The sequence below is a fragment of the Loxodonta africana genome, chromosome 3 (genome assembly GCF_030014295.1).
Source record: "Loxodonta africana isolate mLoxAfr1 chromosome 3, mLoxAfr1.hap2, whole genome shotgun sequence".
Lineage (NCBI taxonomy): Eukaryota > Metazoa > Chordata > Mammalia > Proboscidea > Elephantidae > Loxodonta > Loxodonta africana.
Window position 1 is genome coordinate 206,955,029 of NC_087344.1, and position 17,808 is coordinate 206,972,836.

The 17,808-nt window shown below is 40.2% G+C and overlaps 1 long non-coding RNA gene across 5 annotated transcripts in view; it reads left to right on the forward strand.

Moving 5' to 3' along the window:
- LOC135230829 (uncharacterized) overlaps positions 1-17,808 on the forward strand; it is a 76,948-nt gene that overhangs the window by 12,518 nt on the left and 46,622 nt on the right. The window contains exon 2 of one of the 5 annotated variants that reach the window (XR_010321598.1): positions 11,415-11,527. The exons of the other annotated variants lie outside the window; for them this stretch is intronic. This is a non-coding gene — a long non-coding RNA (uncharacterized LOC135230829). The remainder of the gene's footprint in view (positions 1-11,414; positions 11,528-17,808) is intronic. 5 annotated transcript variants of the gene reach the window in all.

The following is a 17,808-nucleotide window of genomic DNA, read 5'->3' on the forward strand; positions in this document are numbered from 1 at the left end:
AGCGCCATACCCTATCTCAGTGCAGCTACGCTTTCACCATGGAGATTAACTCTTGCCTGACAAGGACACAGGGAAATGTTAAGTGCTGAAGGAGGATCCCCAGGATAAATGCTACAGGTGTTCAGAGGAAACAGGGAGACACAGGGCAAGCTGGGCAATGAAGGTGAGGCGGGGGGCCTTGGACTGGGCCTTAAAGGACAGGTGTATCATCTCTGGTAGAGGGAATATGTGAGCTGTGTGTATGCATGTGTCGTGTTTAAGGTGCAGGGTGGCACTTTCCAGGCAATGGGAAGGGTATACAAACCAAGCCATGGAGTCATGCCCCTTTTATGAAGGGAAAGGGAAGAAGTCCAACTTACCTTAAGGCAGGGCTATGCACACAGCAGGAAGTGGCAGGAGGCAAGGCTGGAAAGACAGTTTGGGGCAGATTGTAGAAGGCCCTGAATGCCCTATTGAGCTCCTCCACTTGCACTGATCTCCTTGTCCAGGGACAGACAGCTCCCTGGGCTGATAGGCTTCTGTTTCCTTCCAGGGAGAAGCCAACGCAGAGTCTTATGCAAAAGGCACCCAGGGAAACTCTCACCTCTTGAAGCCCAGCAGATGGTGACTGTGTAGGACAAGGGCTAATTTGCCTGACAGATGAATAGTTTATTCCCAGAGAAGGAATGAGTCATCAGAGAACCAGGAAACCCAGGCGAACTTCCTCTCAGGTCATCAGAACACTTAGACCTTAATTCTTTAATGGTAACAGCATTCTCAGGACATAAAAAACCTGTACAGATCAAAGGAGCGAGGGAGCTAGTGAAGGTAGAAGAGGACAACCAGGGACAGAGAGAAAGAAAAAGTGGAGAGGAAACTGAGAGAAAGGGGAAGAGGGGGTGACAAAGAAATGGAGCAAGTGCTCTGGCTTTGTGTTCATCGTGGTGACATTTCTCTGGCTTCCTGTATGTTCCAAGAAAAACCATCTTTGAAGGGTTGACCTCTGACAGAACACTGAAAAGACACTGTATCTTTTTCCCTTTCTGTTGCTTTTACTGGGAGCAATGTAGGTGCAGTTCTCCATGTGGCTTTTTTTTTTTTTTTTTTTTTTTAAGAAAAGAAGGGTTTAAATAAAAAAAAAAGTGTAAAAGACAGAAGCTAAGTAGTGATAGGTGCAATGGACTAATAACAATAATGCATGTAGGAACTACGGCCTAGTCCCAGGCCTTCCTGGTATACTTGCTTAAGAAACTGAAAACACATGATCAGGAAGTGGTCCCTGGGTTCTTCCTTTTGCATCAGAAATAACTGGGGAGAGCTAGGGCCAGAGAGAAATGGCTGTCTTCCTTAGCACACTTGCTTTGTTCTTAGTGTGTTTGAACACCTAGACCCCACCAGGGAGTGTATTAGAGGACAGATACACCATGGAATCATTCTGTCGAGGGCTACAGTCTTATAAATAACACCCAAGAGAAGATCAGGCACTCCAGAGGCGGGGCCAAGATGGCAGACTAGGTGGACGCTACCAGGGATCCCTCTTGCAACAAAGACTCGGAAAAACAAGTGAATCAATCATATACATAACAATCTACGAACTCTGAACAACAAACACAGACTTAGAGATGGAGAACGAACAAATACGGGCAGACAGCGATCGTTTTCAGAACCAGGAGCCAGCGTACCAGGCAGGTGACCTTCGGAGCCTAATCTGGGGCAGAGCCCAGGGGGGCAGACGGCACAGACAAGGGGCCCAGCCCTACCCCCCGAACTCATCCCGGGAGGGAGCCTAGCTGGTTGGCGCGGGCAGCATAGCAGTGCAGCCGGTGGGAGAAGCACCAGGGAGGCAGTGACTGATCTTGGAGCAGGGAGAGCAGCATCCCAGCCGGGGAGCTGTCCCGCCGGGAGTTTGGTGGGAAGCGGGCGTGGCGCAAGCGTGGGGATCAGCTATATTTCCCTAAAGCGACCCCGGGGGGGGGCCCAGACTTTCGTGCGGGCGATGCCCACCCAGTTCGCGCGTGCGGCGCGGCGCACCGGAGGGAGAAGTCCCCGGGGAGGAAGTGACTGGTCTTGGAGCGGGGAGAGCAGCATCCCAGCCGAGGAGCCGTCCTGCTGGGATTTTGGCGGAAGGGGGCGGGGCGTGAGCGCAGGGGCCAGTTATATTCCTCAGAATTGACCCCGGGGGCGGGCCCAGCGGTTCGTGCGGGCGACGCCCACCCAGTTCGCGCGTGCGGCGCGGCGCACCGGAGGGAGAAGTCCCCGGGAGGAAGTGACTGGTCTTGGAGCGGGGAGAGCAGCGTCCCAGCCGGGGAGCCGTCCGGCCGGGATTTTGGCGGGCGCGGGTGGAGCGTGAACGCGGCGATCAGCTCTATGTTCTGAGGTGCTACACTCCTAGCTCTCTGATCCCTCCGCCACCCTCCCCAGGCGGCTCCATTAACATCCAAATACCCTGAGCCAGAGGGAGAATTCAGATAGGGGATCTGACTGCATTTTTTTTTAGCTGATTACCTGGAAAAACTACTTTCCCAGTGATGGCTCGGAGACAGCAGTCCATATCAAACCACATAAAGAAATAGACCATGACAGCTTCTTCAACCCCCCAAGCAAAAGAATCAAAATCTTTCCCAAATGAAGATACAATCCTGGAATTATCAGATACAGAATATAAAAAACTAATTTACAGAATGCTTAAAGACATCACAAATGAAATTAGGCTAACTGCAGAAAAAGCCAAGGAACACACTGATAAAACTGTTGAAGAACTCAAAAAGATTATTCAAGAACATAGTGGAAAAATTAATAAGTTGCAAGAATCCATAGAGAGACAGCATGTAGAAATCCAAAAGATTAACAATAAAATTACAGAATTTGACAACGCAATAGGAAGTCAGAGGAGCAGACTCGAGCAATTAGAATGTAGACTGGGACTTCTGGAGGACCAGGGAATCAACACCAACATAGCTGAAAAAAAATCAGATAAAAGAATTAAAAAAAATGAAGAAACCCTAAGAATCATGTGGGACTCTATCAAGAAGGATAACTTGCGAGTGACTGGAGTCCCAGAACAGGGAGGGGGGACAGAAAACACAGAGAAAATAGTTGAAGAACTCCAGACACAAAACTTCCCTGACATCATGAAAGACGAAAAGATATCTATCCAAGATGCTCATCGAACCCCATTTAAGATTGATCCAAAAAGAAAAACACCAAGACATATTATCATCAAACTTGCCAAAACCAAAGACAAACAGAAAATTTTAAAAGCAGCCAGGGAGAAAAGAAAGGTTTCCTTCAAGGGAGAATCAATAAGAATAAGTTCAGACTACTCAGCAGAAACCATGCAGGCAAGAAGGGAATGGGACGACGTATACAGAGCACTGAAGGAGAAAAACTGCCAACCAAGGATCATATATCCAGCAAAACTCTCTCTGAAATATGAAGGCGAAATTAAGATATTTACAGATAAACACAAGTTTAGAGAATTTGCAAAAACTAAAACAAGACTGCAAGAAATGCTAAAGGGGATTGTTCGGCCTGATGACCAATAATATCAGGTACCAGCACAATACAAGGTCACAAAACAGAACGTCCTGATATCAACGCAACTCAAATAGGGAAAGCACAAAAACAAACAAATTAAGATTAATTCTAAAAAAGTAAATAAACAAAATAATACACATAACAGGGAATCATGGAAATCAATAGATAAACGATCACAATAATCAAGAAGAGGGACTAAATATAGGAGGCATTGAACTGCCAGATGGAGAGTGATACAAGGCGATATAGAACGATACAAGTTAGGTTTTTACTTAGAAAAATAGGGGTAAATAATAAGGTAACCACAAAAAGGAATATCAATTCCATAACTCAAGAAAAAAGCCAAGAAAAACGTAATGACTCAACTAACATAAAGTTAAACATTATGAAAATGAAGATCTCACAATCTACTAAGAAAAACGTCTCAGCACAAAAAAGTATGTGGAAAAATGAAATGGCCAACAACTCACATGAAAAGGCATCAAAATGACAGCACTAAAAACTTATTTATCTATAATTACGCTGAATGTAAATGGACTAAATGCACCAACAAAGAAACAGAGAGTCACGGACTGGATAAAGAAACACGATCCATCTATATGCTGCCTACAAGAGACACACCTTAGACTTAGAGAAACAAACAAACTAAAACTCAAAGGATGGAAAAAAATATATCAAGCAAATAATAAGCAAAAAAGAAGAGGAGTAGCAATATTAATTTCTGACAAAATAGACTTTAGACTTAAATCCGCCACAAAGGATAAAGAAGGACACTATGTAATGATAAAAGGGACAATTGATCAGGAAGACATAACCATATTAAATATATATGCACCCAATGACAGGGCTGCAAGATACATAAATCAAATTTTAACAGAATTGAAAAGTGAGATAGACACCTCCACATTTATAGTAGGAGACTTCAACACACCACTTTTGGAGAAGGACAGGACATCCAGTGAGAAGCTCAATAGAGACACGGAAGACCTACTTACAACAATCAACCAACTTGACCTCATTGACTTACACAGAACTCTCCACCCAACTGCTGCAAAATATACTTTTTTTTCTAGTGCACATGGAACATTCTCTAGAATAGACCACATATTAGGTCATAAAACAAATCTTTGCAGAATCCAAAACATCGAAATATTACAAAGCATCTTCTCAGACCACAAGGCAATGAAGCTAGAAATCAATAACAGAAAAACTAGGGAAAAGAAATCAAATACTTGGAAAATGAACAATACCCTCCTGAAAAAAGACTGGGTTATAGAAGACATCAAGGAGGGAATAAGGAAATTCTTAGAAAGCAACGAGAATGAAAATACTTCCTATCAAAACCTCTGGGACACAGCAAAAGCAGTGCTCAGAGGCCAATTTATATTGATAAATGCACACATACAAAAAGAAGAAAGAGCCAAAATCAGAGAACTGTCCCGACAACTTGAACAAATAGAAAGTGAGCAACAAAAGAACCCATCAGGCACCAGAAGAAAACACATAATAAAAATTAGAGCTGAACTAAATGAATTAGAGAACAGAAAAACAATCGAAAGAATTAACAAAGCCAAAAGCTGGTTCTTTGAAAAAATTAACAAAATTAATAAACCATTGGCTAGACTGACTAAAGAAATACAGGAAAGGAAAGAAATAACCCGAATAAGAAACGAGAAGGACCACATCACAACAGAGCCAAATGAAATTAAAAGAATCATTTCAGATTACTACGAAAAATTTGTACTCTAACAAATTTGAAAACCTAGAAGAAATGGATAAATTCTTGGAAAAATACTACCTACCTAAACTAACACATTCAGAAGTAGAACAACTAAATAGACCCATAACAAAAAAAGAGATTGAAACGGTAATCAAAAAACTTCCAACAAAAAAAAGTCCTGGCCCAGACGGCTTCACTGCAGAGTTCTACCAAACCTTCAGAGAAGACTTAACACCACTACTACTGAAGGTATTTCAAAGCATAGAAAAAGACGGAATACTACCCAACTCATTCTATGAAGCTACCATCTCCCTGATACCAAAACCAGGTAAAGACATTACAAAAAAAGAAAATTATAGACCTATATCCCTCATGAACATAGATGCAAAAATCCTCAACAAAATTCTAGCCAATAGAATCCAACAACACATCAAAAAAGTAATTCACCCTGATCAAGTGGGATTTATACCAGGTATGCAAGGCTGGTTTAATATCAGAAAAGCCATTAATGTAATCCATCACATAAATAAAACAAAAGATATAAACCACATGATCTTATCAATAGATGCAGAAAAGGCATTTGACAAAGTTCAACACCCATTTATGATAAAAACTCTTACCAAAATAGGAATTGAAGGAAAATTCCTCAACATAATAAATGGCATCTATGCAAAGCCAACAGCCAATATCACTCTAAATGGAGAGAACCTGAAAGCATTTCCCTTGAGAACGGGAACCAGACAAGGATGCCCTTTATCACCGCTCTTATTCAACATTGTACTTGAAGTCCTAGCCAGGGCAATTAGGCTAGACAAAGAAATAAACGGTATCCAGATTGGCAAGGAGGAAGTAAAGCTATCACTATTTGCAGATGACATGATCGTATACATGGAAAACCCTAAGGAATCCTCCAGAAAACTACTGAAACTAATAGAAGAGTTTGGAAGAGTCTCAGGTTATAAAATAAACATACAAAAATCACTTGTATTCCTCTACATCAACAAAAAGAACACCGAAGAGGAAATAACCAAATCAATACCATTCACAGTAGCCCCCAAGAAGATAAAATACTTAGGAATAAATCTTACCAAGGATGTAAAAGACCTATACAAAGAAAACTATAAAACTCTGCTACAAGAAATTCAAAAGGACATACTTAAGTGGAAAAACATACCCTGCTCATGGATAGGAAGACTTAACATAGTAAAAATGTCTATTCTACCAAAAGCCATCTATACATATAACGCACTTCCAATCCAAATACCAATGTCATATTTTGAGGGGAGAAACAAATCACTAATTTCACATGGAAGGGAAAGAAACCCCGGATAAGCAAAGCATTACTGAAAAAGAAGAAGAAAGTAGGAGGCCTCACTCTACCTGATTTCAGAACCTATTATACAGCTACAGTAGTCAAAACAGCGTGGTACTGGTACAACAACAGGCACATAGACCAATGGAACAGAATTGAGAACCCAGATATAAATCCATCCATGTATGAGTAGCTGATATTTGACAAAGGACCAGTGTCAGTCAATTGGGGAAAAGATAGTCTTTTTAACAAATGGTGCTGGCATAACTGGATATCCATTTGCAAAAGAATGAAACAGGAGCCATACCTCACACCATGCACAAAAACTAACTCCAAGTGGATCAAAGACCTAAACATAAAGACTAAAACGATAAAGATCATGGAAGAAAAAATAGGGACAACCCTAGGAGCCCTAATACAGGGCATAAACAGAATATAAAACATTACCAAAAATGATGAGGAGAAACCAGATAACTGGGAGCTCCTAAAAATCAAACACCTATGCTCATCTAAAGACTTCACCAAAAGAGTAAAAAGACCACCTACAGACTGGGAAAGAATATTCAGCTATGACATCTCTGACCAGCGCCTGATCTCTAAAATCTACATGATTCTGTCAAAACTCAACCACAAAAAGACAAACAACCCAATCAAGAAGTGGGCAAAGGATATGAACACACATTTCACTAAAGAAGATATTCAGGCAGCCAACAGACACATGAGAAAATGCTCCCGATCATTAACCATTAGAGAAATGCAAATTAAAACTACGATGAGATTCCATCTCACACCAACTAGACTGGCATTAATCCAAGAAACACAAAATAATAAATGTTGGAGAGGCTGCGGAGAGATTGGAACTCTCATACACTGCTGGTGGGATTGTAAAATGATACAACCACTTTGGAAATCCATCTGGCGTTATCTTAAACAGTTAGAAATAGAACTACCATACAACCCAGAAATCCCACTCCTCGGAATATACCCTAGAGATATAAGAGCCTTCACACAAACAGATATATGCACACCCATGTTTATTGCAGCTCTGTTTACAATAGCAAAAACCTGGAAGCAACCAAGATGTCCGTCAATGGATGAATGGGTAAATAAATTGTGGTATATTCACACAATGGAATACTACGCGTCGATAAAGAACAGTGACGAATCTCTGAAACATTTCATAACATGGAGGAATCTGGAAGGCATTATGCTGAGCGAAATGAGTCAGAGGCAAAAGGACAAATATTGTATAAGACCACTATTATAAGATCTTGAGAAATAGAAAAAACGGAGAAGAACACATACTTTTGTGGTTACAAAGGGGGTAGGGAGGGAGGGAGAGGGTTTTTTATTGATCATTCAGTAGATAAGAACTGCTTTGGGTGAAGGGAAAGACAACACTCAATACAAGGAAGGTCAGCCTAATTGGACTGGACTAAAAGCAAAGAGGTTTCCGAGATAAAATGAAAGCTTCAAAGGTCAGTGGAGCAGGGGCTGGGGTCTGGGGAACATGGTTTGCGGGGACTTCTAAGTCAATGGGCAAAATAATTCTATTATGAAAACATTCTGCATCCCACTTTGAAATGTGGCGTCTGGGGTCCTAAATTCCAACAAGCGGCCATCTAAGATGCATCAATTGGTCTCAGCCCACCTGGAGCAAAGGCAAAGGAAGAACACCAAGCTCACATGACAACTAAGAACCCAAGAGACAGAAAGGGCCACATGAACCAGAGACCTACATTATCCTGAGACCAGAAGAACTTGTTGGTGCCCGGCCACAATCGATGTCTGCCCTGTCAGGGAGCACAACAGACAACTCCTGAGGGAGCAGGAGACCAATGGGATACAGACCCCAAATTCTCGTAAAAAGACCATACTTAATGGTATGACTGCGACTAGAGCAATCCCGGAGGCAATGCTCCCCAGACCTTCTGATGGCACAGGACAGGAACCACCCCCGAAGACAACTCATCAGGCATGAAAAGGACTGGTCAGCGGGGGGGAGAGAGATGCTGATGAAGAGTGAGCTAATTAAATCAGGTGGACACTGGAGAGTGTCTTGGCAACTCTTGACTGGAGGGGGGATGGGAAGATAGAGAGAGAGGGAAGACGGCAAAATTGGCACGAAACGAGAGACTGAAAGGGCTGACTCAATAGGGGGAGAGCAAGTGGGAGAAGGGAGTAAGATGTATGTAAACTTACATGTGACAGACTGATTGAAATGGTAAATGTTCACTTGAAGCTTAATAAAAATTAATTAAAAAAAAAAAAAGATCAGGCACTCCAACTCTTGCAAGCTGTCATTTATCAGAAGAGACCACAGGAGCCAAAAAGATAATGATGACCCCAGAAAGTGAATTCACGAGCGTGAAATTTGCTTTGTTATTAAGGTGATATGTGAAGGAATGATTGATTTTTGTTCTTTAACAATTCACTTGATCCCTCTATTTTAATTTTAGGTAAAAATACCAGCATATCTCCACCCTATGTCTCCCCAAGAGAACCTTTGTGTTTGCCAATGAAGTTGGCAAATAGGGTATTGATTAGGATAGGCTGTGCAGAAGGAGCACTTATCTTTAGGCCCCACATGGCTACATGCCCCTCTGATATCGCCAGTGTGACAGCCCCTCTAAGATACAGCTTTCTTCCAGCACATGCTACATTAGGGCATTTGATGAGTAATTAAAATTCAGGGAGTGGAGTAGCCTACACCTATATACCTTTTAATTCAAACCTGCCATATTTCACATTTCATGCCTCTCTGCAACATAGTTGTTATGGATTGAATTGTGTCTCCCCACCCCCCACCCCTCCAAAAAATGTGTTGGAATCCTTACCTCTACACCTGTGAATATAATCCTATTTGGAAACAGGGTGTTCTTTGTTATGTCAGTGAGGCCATGCCAATGTAGGGTTTGTCTTAAACCTAGTCACTTCTGAGTGACATAAAGAGTAAGATAGACCTTAGGGAGCAGTCAATTTATATTAACATAGGAGAAAAAACTCAGAAAAGGAGGGTGAGGATGGCTGCACAACTAGAAGAATGTAATCAAGTCATCGAATGGTATACGTACAAGCTGTTGAATCGGTATGTTTTGCTGTGTGTATTTTCAATAACTACAACAAAAAAGCCTTCTGGGAAGCAAAAAAAGAAAACAAAACCCGGTGCCGTCGAGTTGATTCCGACTCATAGCAACCCTATAGGACAGAGTAGAACTGCCCCGTAGAGTTTACAAGGAGTGTATTGGAAATGGGGCTGAAAGACTGAATGTGTAGGATTTCAACAGGCAGAGAGTGAAGATTTTTCTAGATAGAGGAAACAAGCGTGAATAAAGAATGAAGGCAGAGATCAGGCATATTTGGAGAACATCACCGCCATGCTTTAGTAAAGGGCGAATGGTGGAGTGCATGGAGACAGGCTCCACAGAAGCCTGGAGAAGGAATAAGGGTCAGAATCAGCTGAGAGTTGGAGGGAGAGAAGGTAAGAAGGAAATTTAAGATATGTTACCAAGGAAGAGTAACTAAGATTTGGCTGCTCTTTAAGATTGTGTCTAATTCAGCTTTGTTGTTGCCTAGCTTTATATGTGGCACATAAGAGACTCTAAAATAATGTTTGCTGAATGGATAAATGGGAGAAAGTGTGTTCTAGGGTAAAAACATCACAAAATTTAGTAAAGCAAAAAGAAAGGTTTTATTTCGCATATGTTCAAAGAGGTAAAAGTAGGTAACGGACAAGCATGCTGCCAGAGCCACATCTGCCCAAGTCTGAGGGATCTTACAGAATCATCAGTATATATTAACATTACAAATGGACAAAACCACTTGAAAGTGTCGTCTTTTCACAGATTGGCTAGGAACTGCTCAATCAATGTGATTCTACATTTTCAATATCTTTCTTAATAATCGTTGGTACAGCCTTTGATAACCAGGAGGGTCTTTACTGGTCCAACAAATCTTCTATTCACTAAATGCTAACAGAAAAAGATAAGAGTAGAAAGTATGTGGGCCTTTTGTGCTCTGTTTATCATTTGTTTATGTGAAAGTTTCCCTAAAAGATGTTTTCCAAGATTGTCCCAGCCATTGTCTTTCTACCTCAGGGCCCAGCTGATGTGTCCTTGTAAGTCCTTGTGAGTCTGCTCCAGCTGGGTCACATCCTAGGACAGGGGATAATGGCTCCAACATTATCTCCTAAGTCAAGTGTCCAAAGAACCAGAGATGGGTCAGTGAGCTTCTGTTGAGGGCGATGGAAAAATTTGGAAATGGATAGTGGTGATAATTACACAACATAATCAATATAATTAATGTCATTGAATTGTACATGCAAAAACTGTTCAAATGGCCATGTTTTATTATGTATATACTTACCACAATAAAAAAAAGAGAGAGCAGGATAGACACTGAGATGAGCAAGTCCAGATGGGAGAAGGTAGATACCACATGCAGATCACCAAGGGACCAAGATCACAGGCTACTAGAAGCTGAAATAGATGAAGGTGGACCTGCTCCTCTTACAGCCACACTCTGATTTCGGATTTACAGCCTCCTGAACTGTGAGAAAATAAAATTTGGTTTTTTAAGCTACTGCTTTGCAGTATTGCCACTACAGCAGCACTAGGAAACTAAGACAACATTGAACTTGCTTACACTAAAAAAATCAAATACACACACACACAAAGACATGTGAGAGGACGGGTGGTTTTATATCATTCCTCACAACTACTTAAATTCTGGGTTGTCCTATTCTTTAGTATTACTGTGTGAATTATTTTTCATTCATAAAATTAGCGAAGAAAGAATATTTTTCTTGTCTATCCCCTGTCCCCATTTCCATTTAATATCTAATGTTGATTCTGCTCATTGACTCAGAAAAAGATGGAGATGACAAGGGTTGGCGGAAGGAGTACAGGCCGTGCGTCGGAAAAGGTGTGGGCTGCAACCCTAGAGCCCCAGACCCCCGCTCATCACTTAGGTGACCTGAGGTAGGACTCTGAACTTCTCCAAGTCTTGATGACACGAGAATGTTGAGCCTTTGCTGGGGCTGAAGTGAGAATCAAATGAGATGATGGAAAAGCATCTAGCAAAGAGTCCAACACAAAGCAGTCACTCAGCGAACATTAGGTAAATCTGAACCTGAATCAGTGGGGTGGAAGAGAATAGGAAATACTTAAAGAGCATCCACTCAGACTACTTTTAGCCCTAGAAACAGTTCTGCTAATTGAAGAACATGTTTGGTTATTGTGACTATTAAATCTGGAGATTAACAGTAAAGTTCCCCTCTGTGAGTTTTTCCTCAACACTAAATCTTTTCAGCATGCCAGGATAAGATTAAAAAAAAAGTACACAATAAATTGGGCATAAATAATACTCTTCTTTTTTTTTTTAATAATTTTTATTGTGCTTTAAGTGAAAGTTTACAAATCAAGTCAGTCTCTCACACAAAAACCCATATACACCTTGCTACACCCTCCCACTTACTCTCCCTCTAATGAGACAGCCAGCTCTCTCCCTCCACTCTCTCTTTTTGTGTCCTTTTTACCAGCTTCTAACCCCCTCCACCCTCTCGTCTCCCCTCCAGGCAGGAGATGCCAATGTAGTCTCAAGCGTCCACCTGATCCAAGAAGCTCACTCCTCACCAGCATCCCTCTCCAACCCATTGTCCAGTCCAATCCCTGTCTGAAGAGTTGGCTTTGGGAATGGATCCTGTCCTGGGCCAACAGAAGGTCTGGAGGCCACGACCACAGGGGTCCTTCTAGTCTCAGTCAGACCATTAAGTCTGTCCTTTTTATGAGAATTTGGGGTTTGCATCCCACTGCTCTCCTGCTCCCTCAGGGGTTCTCTGTTGTGTTCCCTGTCAGGGGTGTCATCAGTTGTAGCCGGGCACCATCTAGTTCTTCTGGTCTCAGGATGATGTAGTTGCTGGTTCATGTGGCCCTTTCTGTCTCTTGGGCTCGTAATCGCCTTGTGTCCTTAGTGTTCTTCATTCTCCTTTGATCCAGGTGGGTTGAGACCAATTGATGCATCTTCGATGGCTGCTTGCTAGCGTTTAAGACCCGAGACGTCACCCTTCAAAGTGGGATGCAGAATGTTTTCTTAATAGATTTTATTATGCCAATTGACTTAGATGTCCCCTGAAACCATGGTCCACAGACCCCTGCCGCTGCTACGCTGGCCTTCGAAGCATTCAGTTTATTCAGGAAGCTTCTTTGCTTTTGGTTTAGTCCAATTGTGCTGGCCCCCCCTGTATTGTGTGCTGTCTGTCCCTTCACCTAAATAGTTCTTATCTGCTATTGAATTAGTGAATGCTCCCTCCCCCCCACCCTCCCTCCCCCCTCTCGTAACCACGAAAGAATATTTTCTTCTCAGTTTAAACTATTTCTCAAGTTCTTATAATAGTGGTCTTATTCAATATTTGTCCTTTTGCAACTGACTAATTTGCCTTAGTTTGCGTAATGCCTTCCGGGTCCCTCCATGTTATGAAATGTTTTACAGATTCCTCACTGTTCTTTATCGATGCGTAGTATTCCATTGTGTGAATATACCATAATTTATTTAACCATTCAGTCATTGATGGGCACCTTGGTTGCTTCCATCTTTTTGCTATTGTAAACAGTGCTGCAATAAACATGGGTGTGCATGTATCCGCTCCTGTAAAGGCTCTTATTTCTCTAGGATATATTCCAAGGAGTGGGATTGCTGGATCGTATGGTAGTTCTATTTCTAGCTTTTTAAGGAAGCGCCAAATCGATTTCCATAGTGGTTGTACCGTTTTACATTCCCACCAGCAATGTATAAGTGTTCCAATCTCTCCACGGCCTCTCTAACATTTATTATTTTGGGTTTTTTTGATTAATGCCAGCCTTGTTGGAGTGAGATGAAATCTCATTGTACTTTTGATCTGCATTTCTCTAATGGCTAATGATCGGGAACATTTCCTCATATATCTGTTAGCTACCTGAATGTCTTCTTTAGTGAAGTGTCTATTCATATCTTTTGCCCATTTTTTAACTGGGTTATTTGTCTTTTTGCAGTTGAGTTTTTGCAGTATCATGTAGATTTTAGAGATCAGGCGCTGATCAGAAATGCCATAGCTAAAAACTTTTTCCCAGTCTGTAGGTAATCTTTTTACTCTTTTGGTGAAGTCTTTGGATGAGCATAGGTGTTTGATTTTTAGGAGCTCCCAGTTGTCTAGTTTTTCTTCTGCATTCTTTATAATGTTTTGTATACTGTTTATGCCATGCATTAGGGCTCCTAATGTTGTCCCTATTTTTTCTTCCATGATCTTTAACGTTTTAGATTTTATATTTAGGTCTTTGGTCCATTTTGAGTTAGTTTTTGTGCATGGAGAGAGGTATAGGTCTTGTTTCATTTTTTTGCAGGTGAATATCCAGTTATGCCAGCACCATTTGTTAAAAAGACTGTCTTTTCCCCAGTTAACTGTTTGGGGGCCCTTGTCAAATATCAACAGCTCATATGTGGATGGATTTATGTCTGGATTCTCAATTCTGTTCCATTGGTACATTTATCTGTTGTTGTACCAGTACCAGGCTGTTTTGACTACTGTGGTGGTATAATAGGTTCTAAAAGTAGGTAAAGTAAGGCCTCCTACTTTGTTCTTCGTTTTCAGTAATGCCTTATTTATCCGGGGCCTCTTTCCCTTCCATATGAAATTGGTGATTTGTTTCTCCATCTCATTAAAGAATGTCCCTGGGATTTGGATCAGAATTGCATTAAACGTATAGATTGCTTTTGGTAGAATACAGATTTTTATAATGTTAAGTCTTCCTACCCACGAGCAAGGTATGTTCTTCCACTTATGTAAGTCTCTTTTGGTTTCTTGCAGAAGCGTACTGTAGTTTTCTTTGTATAAGTCTTTTACATCTCTGCTAAGGTTTATTCCTAAGTATTTTGTCTTCTTGGGGGCTACTGTAAATGGCATTGATTTGGTGATTTCCTCTTTGATGTTCTTTTTGTTGGTGTAGAGGAATCCAACTGATTTTTGTATGTTTATCTTGTATCCCGATACTCTGCTGAACTCTTCTATTAGTTTCAGTAGTTTTCTGGAGGATTCTTCAGGGTTTTCTGTGTATAAGATCATGTCATCTGCAAATAGAGATACTTTTACTTCTTCCTTGCCAATCTGAATGCCCTTTATTTCTTTATCTAGCCTAATTGCTCTGGCTGGGACCTCCAGCACAATGTTGAATAAGAGTGGTGATAAAGGGCATCCTTGTCTGGTTCCCGATCTCAATGGGAATGCTTTCAGGCTCTCTCCATTTAGGATGATGTTGGCCGTTGGCTTTGTATAAATGCCCTTTATTATGTTGAGGAATTTTCCTTCTATTCCTATTTTGCTGAGAGTTTTTTCATGAATAAGTGTTGAACTTTGTCAAATGCCTTTTCTGCATCAATTGATAAAATCATGTGATTCATGTCTTTTGTTTTATTTATATGATGGATTATGTTAATTGTTTTTCTAATGTTGAACCATCCCTGCATACCTGGTATGAATCCCACTTGGTCATGGTGAATTATTGTTTTGATATGTTGTTGAATTCTATTGGCTAGAATTTTGTTGAGGATTTTTGCATCTACATTCATGAGGAATATAGGTCTATAATTTTCTTTTCTTGTGGTGTCTTTACCTGGTTTTGGTATCAGGGATATGGTGGCTTCATAGAAAGAGTTTGATAGTATTCCGTCCTTTTAAATACCCTTAGTAGCAGTGGTGTTAACTCTTCTCGGAAAGTTTGGTAGAACTCTGCAGTGAAGCCGTCTGGGCCAGGGCTTTTTGTTTTGTTGGGAGTTTTTTGATTACCTTTTCAATGTCTTCTTTTGTTATGGGTCTATTTAGTTGCACTACCTCTGTCTGTGTTAGTTTAGGTAGGTAGTGTGTTTCTAGGAATTCGTCCATTTCTTCTAGGTTTGCAAATTTGTTTGAGTATAGTTTTTCATAGTAATCTGATTTGATTCTTGTAATTTCAGTTGGGTCTGTTGTAATATCACCCATCTCATTTCTTATTCGGGTTATTTGCTTCCTCTCCTGTTTTTCTTTTGTCAGTTTGGCCAGTGGTTTATCAATTTTGTTGATTTTTAAAAAAAAAACAGCTTTTGGTCTTGTTAATTCTTTCAATTGTTTTTCTGTTTTCTATTTCATTTAGTTCAGCTCTAATTTTTATTGTGTGCTTTCTTCTGGTGCCTGTGGGTTTCTTTTGTTGCTCTCTTTCTATTTGTTCAAGTTGTAGGGATAATTTTTTGATTTTGGCCCTTTCTTCTTTTTGGATGTGTGCATTTATTGATATAAATTGGCCTCTGAGCACCACTTTTGCTGTGTCCCAGAGGTTCTGATAGGAAGTGTTTTCATTCTCATTAGATTCTATGAATTTCTTTATTCCATCCTTAATGTCTTCTATAATCCAGAGGAATTTTCCTTCTATTCCTATTTTGCTGAGAGTTTTTATCATGAATAAGTGTTGAACTTTGTCTTAGCCATAAAGCTAAGGCTTGCTTTATGACCTAATATGTGGTCTATTCTAGAGAATGCTCCATGAGCACTAGAAAAGAAAGTGTAGTTGGTTGCTGTTGGGTGCAGTGTTCTGTATATGTCTATGAGGTCAAGTTGCTTGATTGTGGCATTTAGATCTTCCGTGTCTTTATTGAGTTTCTTTCTGGATGTCCTGTTCTTCACCGAAAGTGGTATGTTGAAGTCTCCTACTATTATTGTGGAGCTGTCTATCTCACTTTTCAATGCTGATAGAGTTTGTTTTATGTATCTCGCAGCCCTGTCATTGGGTGCATAAATATTTAATATGGTTATATCCTCTTGGTGTATTGTCCCTTTAATCATTATAGAGTGTCCTTCCTTATCCTTTCCGATGGATTTAACTTTAAAGTCTATTTTGTCAGAAATTAATATTGGCACTCCTGCTCTTTTTTGATTGTTGTCTGCTTGATATATTTCTTTCCATCCTTTGAGTTTTAGTTTGTTTGTGTCTCTAAGTCTAAGGTGTGTCTCTTGTAGGCAGCATATAGATGGATCTTGTTTTTGAATCCATTCTGCCACTCTCTGTCTCTTTATTGGTGCATTGAGTCCATTTACATTCATGGTAATTATGGATAGGTATGAATTTAGTACTATCATTTTGATGTCTTTTTTTGTGTGTTGACAGTTTCTTTTTCCCATTTGATTTTATGTGCTGAGTAGATTTTCTTTATATATTGTCCTTTCCTTATATTTGTTGTTGTTGATTTTGTTTCTGCTGAGTCCATATTTTTTCCTCGTATTTTATTTTGTTGAGTAGGATAGTTTGTCTCCTTTGTGGTTACCTTTTTATTTACACCTATTTTTCTAAATTTAGAACTAACTTTTATTTCTTTGTATCACCTTCTCTTCCCATCCATATGGAAGGTGTATGATTACATTTCTTAGTCCCTGTTTATTATTTTGATGTTGTCTTATATAATAACATCGCTGTTACCCTGTTTTGGGCTTTTTTTTTTTTTAAATCTTGCTTTTTTTTTTTTTTTTTGGATTTCCCTGTCTGGGTTGACTTCTGATTGCTCTGCCCAGTGTTCTAGTCTTGGGTTGATACCTGATATTATTGATTTTCTAACCAAAGAACTCCCTTTAGTATTTCTTGTAGTTTTGGTTTGGTTTTTATGATTCCCTAAACTTGTGTTTATCTGGAAATGTCTTAATTTCACCTTCATATTTAAGGGACAGTTTTGCTGGATATATGATTCTTGGCAGGCAATTTTTTTCCTTCAATTTTTTAAATATGTCATCCCATTGCCTTCTTGCCTGCATGGTTTCTGCTGAGTAGTCTGAGCTTATTCTTATTGGCTCTCCTTTGTAGGTGACTTTTCTTTTACCCCTCACTGCTCTTATAATTGTCTACCTTTGGTTTTGGCAAGCCTGATTATAATATATCTCGGTGACTTTCTTCTAACATCTATCTTATGTGGAGTTCGATGAGCATCTTGGATAGATATCGTCTCATCTTTCACAATATCAGGGAAGTTTTCTGCCAACAAATCCTCAACAATTTTCTCTGTATTTTCTGTTATCCCTCCCTGATCTGGTACTCCAATCGCTCGTAGGTTATTTCTCTTGATAGAGTCTCACATAATTCTTAAGGTTTCTTCATGTTTTAAAATTCTTTTATCTGATTTTTCTTCAAATATATTAGTGCCAAGTGATTTATCTTCGAATTCAAAAATTCTAGCTTCTACTTGCTCAATTCTGCTCCTCTGACTTTCTTAC